Here is a 13,019-nt window from a genome sequence, read left to right as displayed (position 1 = left end):
GTGTGTGTGTGTGTGTGTGTGTGCGTGCGTGTGTGTGTGTGTGTGTATTTCTTACATCGTGGGAACAATTTTCCATAAATCATAGCACATCATGGGGATTGAGTGCCCTAGTGGGGTGCTCTAGGTGTTAGATCTAGGACTATTGTGTGAAATGAGTTTAGGTTAGGATTAATGTTAGGTATGAGCCTCTAATGGTAATTTGTAGGATAAGGGTCACAGTTAGGCAGTCAAATTCACCAACAAATGAATGCAAGTCAATTCAAAGTCCTCACTAGAATTGTGAAACCAGACATGTGTGAGTGTGGCCATGTTTTTCTACTCTGTTGGGAGAATTTCCCAGGAATATAATGCAGTTTTGGAACCTGTAGGTACTTGTGTGGAACAACAGCTGATCCCCATGATGAGATGATGAGACGTTATCTTGGATTGGGTGTTAGATTTAGGACTAATTTGTAAATTTAAATTAAGTTACATATGGTTCTGTATGTGTTGTTAACGGTTAGAGTTATGGTAAGGGTCAGGGTTAGGCCATAGACATGAATTCATTATAAAATGAAGTCAATGGAAGGTCCCTATAAAGATAGTGTTAATAAAACGTGTCTGCGTACAGATACATACAATTAATTTGTCATACTGCAGTTATTCACTCCAACATGTTAAGTTTCATTATTTGCATCTGGTGCAACAGCTACATTTATCTTAAGACTATTTTGAACCCAGATAAAATAAATAAAAAAAACTGTAAAATAGTTACAGTTTTTTCTTAAGTTATATATTTAAAAGCATTAATAAAACACAAACATTCGTGGAGGGCAACATCCTAAGCTCTGATTACATTCTCATTTCTTATACAAATACTGCGATAGTTACATGTTAGCTGTGTGATCTAACAAACCTCATCTGTCAGTAACGACAATGTGAGCTGAGCATGTCAACTTTTATCTGATTCTTTTGTCCTCCATGCTGTGTCACAGCTATCGAGCTGCACATTGAAGGGACCATCACAGCAGGAAGGCATAAAAGAATTAATTAACCTTTTCTTACATAGATTGATGACAATTTGATAGCTGTTCCTAAGAAAACCATGGCTCAAATCCCTTGTGAGCTTTGATAAAAAATAAAATGTAAAACCAAACTTACTCTAGCAACATAAATTACTAAGAATGCTTTGTGGGTCTGATCATTTTTGTGGATGAAAAAATTATATGAAATTTGTATGATATTTATAAAGTTATAAAGGTTTTATATGAGATAGACTAACACAAAACTTTTGTTTATTGCTTTCATGGTTTTCAAGATAGAAAGTGTAAAGAATGTTGTGCGTTTTTATTCTGTGTGTCATGATTTTGGCGCTGATGACTGGTTTGATTACTCATTTCATGCTCCCGCCAACCTCCGTCCAGTTTCTCCATTTCACTCATCATATCCAACCGTTTCAGCTTCTATTTAACCAGACCTCTATCTGCCATCAGTGCCAGATGATTCTCAAGCCTTCTGCCTGTGGACTGAACCTGGATCTGCTTCCTGACTTCCACCTAGATTACCCTTCGGTACCTCTTCAACCCTCTGTGTCATGGCACTAATGGCTGGTTTTTCCTCGCTCAGTCTCCAACAGAGGAAGCCACCAGGTAGGTAATCTTGCTTAGCCAATTCAATCAGGTATACAAGAAGGAACATCTTTGTCTCCACTCATTCAGGTTCTTCTCTTTGTACGAGTTTCAATGTATGCTTCAAACAGCCTAGCGACAAACTACAAAAGAGAAACAAAGGTGAGCTTCACTTGCTCCTGTTACCCCTGATGTGACGTCAAGTTGCACAGCTTACTGGGTTTGTTATAGGTGTATCTGCCACAACACCATAAATGAAATTTCTATTCAGTTCTTATTTGTATGCTACTTTTTTCTCCATAACATACAATCCAAATAAAACAAAGTTTGTGGTTAAGAGTAACAAAATGTAAAATGGATCAATTTAGATAATATTAATCTTTGATGTAAGGCACTGTTTATTTTTTAAGCAAAACAATATAGCTGTAGAACTTTAACACCTCAAGTATCTTCTAAAGTTTGTACCCCAGCAACATGTGAAGAAAAAACTAATGTAACTTGATAAAGTAATAAAAAACTAGTTGATTTGCCGCAGGATTCAAAACTAGATATGATTCCTGCAGCTAACATAGCTAATTTTAGTTTAGTGCCAAGTCTAACCAAAGTATTTTTTGAAAATAAAGTTCTAAATAAAAATGACCCATTACTGTGTGATTATCATTAATCGTGTGTATTATTCAGAGAAAAAATGAGAACACTCACTAGTTAATCTTTCTTTCTTGTAAGAAAACAGTTCTCTTAGACAGAGACTGAATCCTGGTGGCAACTGAAAACAGTGCAAAAACAGGTGGGTAACATGAGGAAGTGCTCAAACACAAGAAATATTTTTTTTCTATCTCCAAATTCAAATTTCTAACCCTTCTTTTCTGCTGGGTCACTTTCTAAATCCTTATTCTTTTCACGTTTCTCTACTAAATTCTGCAACCTCTCACTCATTTTTGCTGTCTACTCCTGTTTTATCCCCACCCCCATTCTATAGGGATAAAGACCCAGTAGAATTACCATCCTCTTGATCTATAATTACCACATAACTCTCTCCACCCTCGGCTCTCTTTTTCCTTGCTTACTCACCAGCTATTCTCAGATTGTACAAACGATGTCCACGTCCTTATTAAAACTTTTTTTTAAACTCAAACAACCCAGTGTTTAGAAAAAGATGTACAAAAAAATTGGAGCGCTAAACAGAGTTTTGGGTACACTTCATCTGACCTATATATTTAGAGTGCCATCAACAAGCCCTTCAAATGTGCTATGTCATCTTTTTACCTTATGAAATGGCTGCAGAAAGAAACTAAATCTGAACATGAGCTCCAAACCGATACTGCTGTCAAACAGAGAACTAATTGCATATGCAAATGTGCAAATTTAGCTGTCTAAAGTGTATTTCTTCTCAGCCGTCGTCTTAGTTTTTAGTTAGTAAGATCTTTTATGGGTGCTTGTTTAATGCTAAAGCCATCTAAGTCATTTACATAAATTAAAGAATTCTTCAGAGAGGGCTGCAATGGTTTAGAATGAGTGTGCATTTTTTACTGTGATGTTGAAATGCTAATTTCCATCACTAAAAAGTGATCTTTAAACTAAACAGTAACTCCCACAGCTGTTAGGTCATGCATAATAGGCCTGTGGCATTTAGGCAGTCTGAAATAAACTGACAGCTTAAATTCTTTTAGAGCTACGTTGCTATAATGTGCTCATAAACAAAGATTTTAAACAGGTCAAAAATTAAAAGGGAACAGTCCATCTCTGTCATTGGCGCCATCGGGAGAAGCATTTCCCTGTCTATTATAATTGTGTGTGCAAAATCTCTCCCATGCTGGAGGCTGCTGTGGAGTTTCTCTGTGACGTGAAAATATATTGCTCAAGGAGTTTTTTTTTCCTTTTGTCAGAGAAAAAAACAATAAAAAAACGGAGCAGTATTGCCATGTTTGAAATTTGATCTCCATTATTTTTGAAAAAAATATAACTGTGGGTAAGCAAACAGCAAAGAATAAGGCAAAAATTCTGATAATTCCGTTTGTGCTTTATACATACATTTCAATCATTTTGATTGCCCCCCAAGTTTAGGGGAAGACTGCAGAAGCACAAATTCTACTTCTGTCTGTCAAATTTAAGATATCTTTCTGTCTGTGGATGCCCTTTTATGCTTTATCTTAAAATTTTCAGGCAAAATATTATTTATTAAAGTTCTGGAGAAAGAACTGGTGGCATATTATGCATGACATTTGTTTTACATGCTTTAACAACGTAAAGACAAAGTTAGATATGTTTAACAAAAAATTTTTGAAGAAAGATTTGACCCATTTTACTGTGTTAGAGAAGAGAGAAGTAACATGCTTTCCTTGTCATTTATATCATTCATATAATGACATTTATATAATGATATAAACAGATTTCGATGAACCTCTTTTTACGGAGAACAACTTTAGCCATTTTAATTAAAGTTAGAGATCACAATGATGTTCAGATGATGACAAGAATTACTTTATGGCACCAACCAGAGAACATTGTGGAACAATAAAAGATAACATCTTCATTTATTTATTGTTTATTGCAGGTTTTTCTCTGTTTGGTAATTCTTGCAGCTCCAACAATTTGTGTGATTGGAGACAAATTTGTCTGCCACAATTTTTGAAAGTTGCAGCTAAAACTGGGAAAGCAGAGCATGGCAGCTGTAATGGCAGCATTACAAAATCAGTCAGTCAATTGAATGATAAAATCAATAGAGCAGTTTAAAGCAGGAATCTTGTTCTTCCCATTTACAGTGACTGCAGTGACTGCAGTGGCTGACTGCTTTAAATTGCCATCATGTCTGATCCAAAAGATTCTATCAGATGCCCGACTATGATGAAATTAATAAGGCAAATAGATGAGACAGTGAGGGTAAACATAGTTTGTAACCTACACTTCTGTTCTCCTCAGCATCTTTTATTTATTGGCCAAGATGATTCTTTCATGAGGCAAGCTAGTTGCACATAATTCATAATGCAGTCTGTGGAAACTAGGACAGAGTGAGATACAAGCAGTGAGGAGGGGGAAGGGTAGGAGAGGAGGGGGGATGAGAGGGCTGAGTGAGAAAGAGGGTGACGAACAGGATGAAGACAGAGAGGGTGTCTGGATAAGGAGGTGAGAGCGAAAAAATAGAAGAGAGGGAATAGGCTTTAGGAACACAAAAATAAAACTATACAAAGCGTTGCACTTAACTGCAAAGATGGAGCTCAGAAGATAAAATAGTGGATAAAAAAGAGCAAAACAGTTGTCGAGAAAAGAGAGAGCTTAAGACGAGGCAGGGGGTTGCATCTAGTTGATTTGACAGACATCTCTATCGGGCTCAGAGGTGGAGCCTGAAATGAAGTGCGAAGTTTATCATTGGTGCTTCATGCTTTACAAAGCAAGTACAAAATAAATGTAACCCCGCTGGCTGATGGGGAAAAGCAGATTTCCTGCTCCTTTTTTTTCATCTTGATTGAGAGCAAGATAAAGCATCTGACAAGTTTTAAAGCTGATTATTCTTGCTTGAAACTGCATTGGAGATTCCGTTTAGGTCTTGTGGTCTGTGTTCTGATAGCCACCTTAACCAGCTTGTTGAAGACATTTAATGGGGGCAACTTGAATGTCAAGAGGTTTAGTTAATCATTTCCTAAGTTGAGAATGGAACTGATAGTAAAAAATAAACAGATCAGATTAAAACCACATTCAACAGCTGTGTGCGTTTAGAAGAGAGATGGAAGACAGACAGGAGGAAATGCAAAGAAAGAGGGAAAAAGAGAGAGAGATCACACAGAGTATGCACTTTCTCCCCTGCTTTATAGCTCTGGGCCATGTACACAGCAGAAAGTCACGACCCTAAAGTTCACAACGTGATCTGAATTCCAATGGATTTTTGACTGAGATGAAGCATTTGTGACTGTGCAAGCATGTGTGTTTGTGTGTCTTTTAAAGGTGGCCAAAAGTAGTTGGGGTACAGAATTCTAGAGGGAGCTGAAAGCAGAAAAATAGAATGCTGAATTGTGACAATGACACACTGCCCAGGCCAACACACAAACATGAACACGCCTCACACACACATACAGGGGAAAACAAAGAAGGGGTGAAGGTGTAGGGCACCACAAGGTGACTGCAAATACTGAAGTAACAGGACTAACCACCTGGAAAACCTGCTCTTATATTCCTGTCAGATTTAAATTTAAAAAATACGCAAAGCTATCTGAATGGCTTTAAGAACCCAAAAAATATATATAGATTTAAAGTGTTATTTGATTCATCATTCTTTAAACCAGTAAACCACTAGCTATTTTCTCTAAGCAGCAAACCAACTGGACATTGTGGTAGTGGACAAAAGCAGAGGCAAGCCGTTGTGGTTGATACAGCAATACCAAGTGACTGCAACATCAGGAAAAAGGAACATGAGAAACTAGAGAAATGCCAGGGGCTCAGAGAAGAACTGGAGAAAACCTGGAAGGTCAAGGCATCAGTGGTACCCATGGTCATTGGGGCACTTGGGGCAGTGACCCCCAATCTTGAGGAGTGGTTACAGCAGCCTGGAAACTTTGGTCCAGAAAAGTGCAGTTATAGGAACAGAAAAGATAATACACCGAACCCTCAAGCTCCATGGCCTCTGGTGCCCGAGCTGGTACCCAGGACCCGAGCTTGGATATATATTATATATATATATATATATATATATGCTCTAGTCCATCTATGTCTTGTTCCAGTAGCCAATTTGTCATCAAGTTGCCATGGTTCCCTAGCAACTGACGCAGACCTTGTTAACCCGGGCATCGTCCGAGCCGGTATGGCTCTTGTATTTGCGGTTTCACTCATGCCTGAGGTAGGCCACTATGCACAAGGGACCTTGCCTAAGGGTCCACCTGGATGTTTTTTTTTCATTTATTTATATATATATATATATATATATAATCTATGTTAGAAAGTACACCGCAATATGTAATTTTAAAAGCTCTCACACTAATAGAATATTCCTCGGTTTCACAAATCATTTTAAGCTGGAATAACATATATATTAAAATCTGGCCTATTTTATTATGAATTGTTTCTATATACCTAAACTTAATTGGATTGAACTGGATTAATTTTAAGAATGAATAAAAGAAAATTGAATAATATATATATATATTTTTTATTATTCTGACATGAAAACAATTCAAGTCATTTTAAAGGACCTAATTGAGGAAGGATGCTATTCTCATAGGTTAGATTGTAAAAAAAAAAACTTTTCTATGAATATTTTTTTAAATATTTTATTTGTCACCATTAGAGGGATTTTGTCTTTTCCTGTTTTTACATTTTGATTTCCATGTTTATTGTCTTTTATTTGTTATTATTTTCAATGTTAGCTAATTTATTGAGGTCCTTTTATCAGTTTCTCTGGAGCCTTGACTCCTTCAGCCGATTCTCATCTGCACTTGAACTCACCCAGTTAACCTTTGTGTTGCCCAGAATAAATAGCTTTTGGTTTTCTCAGTCAGTGTCAGATCATCTTTATTGTCACCTGCCTGTTGCCCTTTTCTTGAGGGTTCTGTCAGTAAATCCACATTACTCATGCACCTCCCGTCCTCATCTTGTTTCAGTCTTTTACCGCCAGAAATCATGCCAGTATGTAACTATCTGGTTTCAAGTGTGTATTTCCACTGTCTTTCAGTAATACATATTGTATTCATTATCCAAAAATCTGCTGGTGTATGGCAAAATGCTGAGCTAAATTGATTGAGAATTTAAGCGTCTCACCTTCTCCAATAGCAGAGAGAAGTACTTAGGGAAACAGCAGTGTGTAACTCACATTACAGCTAGTTCTTTCAGAATACCAGTTATTCATTCCCTTTGCTAAAATCCTGTAATATCACAACACAGGAAATGTGAATAAGTCTGATTAGTTGCTCTCTCAGGTGGGAAATAAATTGACATTGCACACAATATATATCTTAATACTGTTATGCGTAAGGGAAATAAGTATTATTTTGTTTTTAGAACAATAGCACTAAGCATAATTGCTAAAAACTGAATTTTTAGCAAAAAAAAATCAGAGAAGCTGAAGTATTTTTTACTAAAATAAATAGAAAGTTTCTCTTAGGCTTTAGATAATTCAAACATGATATAACCCAAGGTCATAAGTAAAACTCTGTCCAAGCCTATTCATCTTGTGAAACTTTAGAACTGTGATTCTTTCTATCCTTTACTGAAAACCCTCAGATTAGCACTTAGCTGAAACTTTAGTAGATCCTTTTGCTACCAAACCCATTTAGAATCAATAGTAGTGCTCATGACCCCCTTAAAAGATCAATGGTGGCATTTAAGGGGCACTAAGATGTTAGGTAAGACTACTTTAATAGTCTTATTTTCTGTTTAATCAAGATGTAGAAAAAAGGCTAACTTTGCTAAGATTTGTATTAAACATTGCTTTATCAAAAATGTAGATACACATGTTAATAAACAATTTCAACTGGACAATTTCTGTCATTTAGCTAAATAGTAAAATTTTAGTCAGCAATTCCCTATTTTGCTTTAGGGACCAAATTAATATTTTTAAAGATCTTCTATTGGTAGTGAGATGTGGAACCAAATTTTCTCCAAGATAACCTTCTAAACTCTTTACATGACACTATTAGTTGTTCACTACCTCCTGATTCTGATCCTAAAGGCTCAAATAAACTATTCAAACAAAAACAACAATTTCCTTCCAATTCCTAAATGCAATTAATGTGTTTCATTCAATTAGAAAACATTCGTACATATTGCTTTTACATATCCAAGAACAAAGGGACAAAGAGAAACAGCCCCGCTAGACTAAAATCTGGCAATAACAAAATCACAAATCATTGATTGGAAGGTAGATTAACACTGAATCAGAAAAAAATTATATCAGTCTTCTAAAAGCACTAATTCTTGACTCCTGTATAAGTCTGGATCAAAACTCAAAGAACTTCAGATGGATGTTGTACTACAGACGTAAAACTCTAAAGGACTGACCATTGAACAGTCATTGATGTGCAACCTGAAAACACATGGTTCATGGTCCGAATCTCAATGTTGTTGTATTATTCATAATACTTCTACAGCAAACCACCTTGAGCATTGACTCAGTTAAGACAGAGTCCAAATTGTAACTGATAATCACCTGGTAGGATGTTGAATGCGGCAGCCAGTGAGAAAACCATCAGGACATGGATTATTGAGGTGTCATGGTCTGTCTTTCCAGGCTAAAATGCAGACTGACTCTCGGAAACCCCTTGGGAGGGTTAGAGAATTTCATGAAGTATTAAGGCAGATAAACAGAAAAACAGGCATGTTGGTATGAAGACAAACTGAGAACCCAATACTGGGAAATGATTGAGTGCTTGAATAGGGAACAAAAACTTTTTTTTTTTGGTTTGCTTCAGTTACGAAAAAAAAACAGCCTCAGTCTGACCCAAATATAGAAAGCATACGTCTCTTTGGACTTAACAAGCCATCATAATAGTAAATGTAGAGTCAAAATTATACCTGTTCTGTTGTCTATTGCTTTGCAATATAGTTGTAAGCTGTAATAAGCTGTATATCTTCCTTTTGTTTGTGTAGTGTTCTCTGACACTTTGACTAACCTAAAACCAAAAGTCTGAATTTTACTCACCCTTGCAGAGAATTAAGCAAAGCAGAAGTTGTTTCAGTGGAGGAAAATTGTACACGTTACATCAGTGACCTTTGCTATTAATGTAGTCGACACTGAATATCTTTTCAACTCAGCAAAGTTAGAAACTTGAAGAGGGGACAATTTAGAGAATTCAAGTATAGAGATATTGCACTATTTTCCTTCTTTATTGGATCTATGCTACTGTAGATATTAGAAATAAAGATCGGACATTTCACCATCAATTAACTTAGGGAAAGTGATGTATGGATGGCTGTACTTTAATACACCAAACTACTTTCTAACAAGGATATAAAAGGACACAAACTTTTTTTGCCCTTCCGATGCTCTTTTTAATATACGGTCAACACAATTTTTTTTTTTTTACAATTCACTTTATAGTCCCAATGCAGAATGGGGAATTGATGTCACCCCAAATATATTATGTAAACATCTGTATCCATCTTAGGAGGTAGCAGTAAATCATGAACCACAATTAAATGTAAAGGAATCAGAAGTGTAACATTGTTGCGGCACCAGCAACATACTGGGGTCTATTGTGTGAACAAAGCCTGTTTCCATCTAACACTGGGCTCACATTGAAATAGAGCCTTTAAAATCAGTGTGCACACTCACATCAGAACTCTTTCCTAAAAAAGGAAATTTGGCCAGGTACCACAGCAGTCTTTGTATCAAGCTGTTTAATGATATACACCAAACCTGAAAGTTCCCAATGGGTTTCATCATAACATTGACTTTTGAAAACAAGACTTCTACCTCATGGTAACAAGAAATATTTATGTGCACTGATAACAGGTTTAGCTCTACAACTCCCTCAAAGACCATGAACCCATGTGAACTTTTTTCACTTGAGCTCCATTTCTGCAGCTGGAGACACAGCAGGGACAGCCTGGTTGCAGCATCTGTGTGAAGGATTTCCACCAGCACTGCAACTGTACAGCAGCTGAACTGTCTTCAATGTGAGCAAAGTATGAGAAATATGTTCGTATGCAAAATCTGAAGCAAATGATAACAGAAGATGTGTCATGGTTTTGGTTCTGTTTAAGTTTTATCTTTAAGTTTTTATTGGTTTTATTTCCATTTTGTGTTATTGTAGTTATATTTGATTGTATTTAAATTATTAGGTATTTCTTATTTGCCCTCTGTTCCCCTCTTGTGCCAGTCTCCGTTTCCCTAGCTCCCTTCTAGATTGCTCTGTCCACACCTGCTCCGAATCTGCTGATTAGTCAGGTCTTTGTTTCTGTCTCCCATATATACACCTCCTACTCAGTCACTGTTTGCTGGTTCATCGTCATTTCCTCCCCTTCAAGTGAATTTTCAGGGGGTTTTTTTGTTAGTTTGTTTTTTTTGATCTTGTGGATTATTATTATTATTTTATTTTTTACTTTTGTTGCCTTTTTGGATGTTTCATTCTACAAGTAACCTGACAGGATGTTGACTACACAAAAAACTGGGCATTTTTTTAAAGCACTGCATGTATTTGGACAACCTTTCTGCATGTGGACCCTGACAAGCTCAATGGAGGATACAAGTTGTCTACCATGGTTGGTTCCACAACCCCAGCTGCTTGATCTCAAATTTCACAAGGCCCATGATTTTAGAGAGTCAACTTAAAATATGGAAAAGGACAAAACAATCAATTGAGAATTATAATCTGAAAGGGATGTGTGTCTCTTATGTCAATTTAGTGGTGCTTCAAGGGGTATTTAACCCCATCCCATAGGTCATTTGGGCTCTGTACATGGATTTTTTTTTTTTTTTTTTTTTACGTTAGTATAAGCTGTCAGTTAAGCCATTGAATGCCTTTCATTGAGGTATATTTCCAAGTTGCAATCTAAGTAGAAAAGCTCTCCAAACCAGTTAGCTTTGATTTACATAATTGTTCTGGTGATTATCATCCTCTTGGCCTCTTTAAGTACAGAACCCTTCCAAGCAAACAGTCAGTGTGTATTATTTCGACTTCAAATGTCCAACTATAACAGTTGTTCAGCTTAGGAGGAATTTTCAACCCCATTATGGTACTGACCCCGAAACTCAATTGGAATTTTCATACATGTGTTTAGGTCTTTTCACAATTCCACAATAAAAATCAGTTAATAAACAAAGAGAGGTACTTCTGTCCCAAAACATGAAAAGTTATTTTAGGTTGCTATGGCATCAAAAATAAGTCTTCCAGACAGATGTCTAGGGCATAACTCCATGGGATGAAGACTTGACAAAGTCTAATGAGCAATGTACAGCTAAACATTAGAATAAGCATTAAAAACTGTATTTACGATCAGATGCATTACGATATATCCTTACACCAAAACATTTTTAGCAATAATTTGACAAGCTGCAGTGGATTTTTTTGTTGTTGTTTTGGGGGTTTTTTTTGTATTCTATGTGTATTTTCTTTTGTTGTTTGTTTCTTTTTCACCCCCCTTTTTGATCCTGGTGCAGAAGTAGGTTGGCACCCTCTCTTAGGACACTTTACATAACATCTAAAAAAAAATGTCTTATCTCAGAAATGCCTCTCTTTCTGCATTTGAAGACATGTACATGTGAGCTTCACTTGAGTACTGAACACATGTTAACTTAATGAATGTATGTGTTGAGTCACACTAATCACTTATTGTAATTAGCTGTTTCCATGTCAAGCTGTTTGCAATTTGAAACATTGAATCTGGATTAGCCTTAGGGTTTTTCTGTATATATTTATGTGTTCATAACTGATTATTTGTTTTTTATGACTATGTGACTCTTGGTGGTAAAGTCACATTACATGTTTTTGATTACCTAAGCCCTCTGTTTTGCAGGGTAAATCTGCATAAGCACATATGCCAGTAAAAATTCCTGTCCCCACATTGCAACATCTAATGACTTAGCAACTACTCATGCTAAGCTGCACTTGTGAGTTTTCATGGCTGCTCCCTGTTCCAGGGGTCATCACAGAAAATCTATAAATACTGATTGACAGATAGATTTGGTGGAGATTTTACCCTGGATCCCAGTCCTTTATTGATGCTATCGGGATGTGAACCCAGGTTCCCCATAGAGACAGAGAATTAGCCTGTGAGACAGAGGAAATAACATTTCAATGTGTCACATGTATTTGCTTCTCTTAACCTGTTGTGTTCATCAGTGTTGTTAAACAATTTTTTTATCAATATAATTTCATTTCTCTTTTTTTTCTCTGAACAGAGGAATTATGATAATGGGGGTCATTTTGGTGGAGATATTGTCATGATCTTGGCATTGATGACTGGCCTGATTACTCATTTCATTCACCTGCCTAGCTCTGCCCAGTTCTCATTACTGTTAATCTGATCCACCTGTTTCAGCCTCTATTTGACCAGCCTTCAATCAGTCATCAGTGCCAGATTATTCGAGCATTTGGTGACAGTTCTTGTGCATACCTGAGTTTTTCTGATTGCCATATCCTGACCCGTTCTGCCTTTGGACCTCTGTACCTGACTGTCCCCATTCTGATCTGTTTGCCTGACACGTCCTTGGACTCCTGCTGGATTCTGCCTGTGTGCCGAACCTGGAACTGATTCCAGACGTCGTCCTGGATTCCCCTTCGGTACCTCTTCAGATGTCTGATCTCCTGGCTCTGACTCCCAAACATGTCCTTGACATCGGCTTTGGCATTGCCCCCAGGATTATCCTGCCTTCCTTCACTTGCTCCGTTCTAATCTCCAGCTAGTTGTCCATGGCTGGACTGAAGTATAGACCAGGCTAGTGACTCACATGTTCTTTATCATCCTCCGTCATGTAGACGTGGTCAC

This window comes from Cyprinodon variegatus, unplaced genomic scaffold, assembly GCF_000732505.1.
Source record: "Cyprinodon variegatus isolate N-32 unplaced genomic scaffold, C_variegatus-1.0 Scaffold362, whole genome shotgun sequence".
NCBI lineage: Eukaryota > Metazoa > Chordata > Actinopteri > Cyprinodontiformes > Cyprinodontidae > Cyprinodon > Cyprinodon variegatus.
The sequence above is the reverse complement of the archived record's forward strand: the minus strand, read 5'-3'. Positions refer to the sequence as shown.